The sequence below is a fragment of the Ruditapes philippinarum genome, unplaced genomic scaffold, assembly GCF_026571515.1.
Source record: "Ruditapes philippinarum isolate M1 unplaced genomic scaffold, ASM2657151v2 ctg14843_1_1_1_1, whole genome shotgun sequence".
Taxonomy (NCBI): domain Eukaryota; kingdom Metazoa; phylum Mollusca; class Bivalvia; order Venerida; family Veneridae; genus Ruditapes; species Ruditapes philippinarum.
The window spans coordinates 51,193-54,247 of record NW_026852779.1 but is presented as its reverse complement, the minus strand read 5'-3'; positions in this window follow the sequence as shown (position 1 = coordinate 54,247).

Below are 3,055 nucleotides of genomic sequence, written 5' to 3'. Positions count from 1 at the left end.
TAAACGTTTTAAAAAGACATTAAACCTAATACTGAATGAAAAGCGCGCCAAATAATTATACAACTTGACGTCATTTACGACGTCACGTCATTAAGTTGGTACCCAGTACTGTGCACGCTGGTATTTAACTCAAACAACGTAAGGGGCTTAAATTCAAAACAGTGAAATTATCAAAGTGGTAATTTCACTGTTTCAAAAAGTGAAATTACCAGTTTTATATCACCGTTATATTTCTATAAACCACCGAAAAGCATGTTATAAAGATTAATATTTTCAGAAAATCGCTTATCATCGCTTATCGACGTTTATCAACGAAATAAAATTTAAAGGCGCATACTCGTTTAGATTTATTTGAAGTAGAACCCAAGTTCCCGAACATACATGTTCTGCTCAAGCACTTTTACTATATAATAAATATATGCCTAAAGCAGCACGATAATTTTCATGAAAATTTGAAAATGTATTAAGCAGTATAATATTGTTAAGTTACCAAAATAATGCAATTTACACATTATCAATGGCACTTTTCAACCCAATGTCCTGTAGAGGTAAAAAAATATGCAAAAATTGACCTTACTGCATTAGCAACGCAGTAGAAATATAGTTATAAATACTGAACTAGAAATGTGTCATCATGCCACGGATGCCCCCGCATATGCAGCCAAAATTTCAGATGTTTTAATATTTACCGTAGTTCCAAATTTGTTTGCACAAATTATTGTTTTCATTTTAAGTTCAAAGCCCTTAAAACTTTTCAATGTTAACACAAACCATTTCCATACAATGTTCAAGGCACTGAAATTATTCAGTCTTAACCTTTTGAAAAAAGCATATTTCATATTTGTAGCCAAAATAATGGCTACATACATTTCCACAAAAGTATGAGTGCTGAAACTGAAAGTTCAAAAATTTTCCAATATTCAAGAAAGATAAGTTTGTCCAAAATCATTGACCCACGACCAAATTCAAACTTAAAATGCTTATTCCTAAAACCCCAGTCACACTAGAGCTTACGATTACTTGCGACCACCGGCGACTTGTAAAACTGACGATCATCAACGATTGTCTGCGACCAAAACCATTTTTGCACAGATAAATTTACGTTTGCGAGTATCGTAAGACAAGTCATCATTGACAATCGTTCGACAGGTCATAAGTAAACGTACGATGGTCTCAAGATTGCCTGGGATTATTTACGACTACCCATGTCATAACATGCGATCACCTACAACTTGTCGTACGACCATCACACGATTACTAAAGACTACTTAGGATTATCAGTGACTAGTGGCAATTTGTAAAGACTGTCGTAAGATTGTCGCACTTCCGAACGACCATCGTGCGACAGCCTGAAGACCTTATAAGATCACTAGCGACCTGTTTGATCGCAAGGAGGTTTTTGTGCAAGCTCAAAAACCTCTCTACGACTGAAATTGGTCGTGGGACCTAAATAAGATAACCTGCGACTGCCAAAGATCACCGATGACCGTCGTAAGACGTTTTAAAGATTGTCCGCGACCAGAGGTCACTGGTGATCGTGAACTGGTCTTCACTGGTCGTAAGCTATAGTGTGACTGGGGCTTAAGATGTATCTATATTATTTTCAAAGTGAAAGGGACATAACTCTGCCAAAAAAATCATCGAACCATGACCAAATTCCAACTTGACCTGCCCATTCCTTTGACATATCCATATGTCAAATTTGAGTTGAATATGTAACACTGTTCGGTAGATAATGAACGGAAACTGAAAATTTCATATTATTTTCAAAGTAAAAGGGGCATAACTCTGCCAAAAATCATCGAACCATAACCAAATTCGAACTTGACCTGTATTTTCTCATGACATATCCATATGTCATATTTGAGTTGAATATGTGCAACCGTTCTTAAGATAATGAACGGAAACTGATGATGACGGAATGACAGAATGACGGAAGGATGGAACAGGGTAACACTATATGCCCCGGCCATTACATGGCGGGAGCATAAAAATTGGTAATTAATCGCTATTCTAACACGACCCGCATTTTTCCCTATTGAACATAGAGGAACCGAAAGTGTGTGTTATTATGCTATAAAATCACTGTTTGACGTTCTATATTTAGACATGTGACGTAATCATTATACACGTGACGTAACCACTAAAAATGTGACGCGCTGACAATAAGTACGGAAACAAATCAGGCGCAATTTAGCTAATTATAATGTACGGTAGCATTTATTTGTTGATGTCGTGTTAGACTCGAAATAATATATCCAAATCGGTGAGTTTATTGCTTGATAACATCACTGTTTGTCGTTCGGATGCGCATCATTATATCACTCAGGCTACGCCCTCGTGATATAATTCCCCGCATCCGAACTCCAAACAGTGACGTTATTGAGCAATAAAATCAGTTTGGGATATATTATTTCTTAAATAACATGTAAATTATTACTAGAATTTTGAATCTAGTTATACTTATCCAAAAATCTTAGTAGATTCTACATTTTTCTCAGGTTTGATTTTATCGAAATATATTTGCTCATCTGGAGGCGTGCAGCTTTAATGTACAAAGTGTTCTAAACATAAAGAATATTTCGCTCAATGATTACAAGATAATTCAATGATGTGACTGACTTAAGAAATAATATATCCCAAACTGTGATTTTATAGCTCAATAACATCACTGTTTGGAGTTCGGATGCGAGGAATTATATCACGAGGGCGTAGCCCGAGTGATATAATGTTGCGCATCCGAACGACCAACAGTGATGTTATCCAGCGATAAAATCACCGATTTGGATATATTATTTCGATTCTAACACGACATAAACAAATAAATGCTGCCGTACCTGCTATTAGGCAAAATTGCGCCTGATTTGTTTCCGTACTTATTGTCAGCGCGGTCGGATTTACGTCACATGTACAATGATTACGTCACACGTCTAAATATAGAACATCAAACAGTGACTCTATTGCATAATAATACACACTTTCGGTTCTTCTATGTTCAATAGGGAAAAATGCGGGTCGTGTTAGAATTTGTAATATATCTCGGACAGGTTAAGAG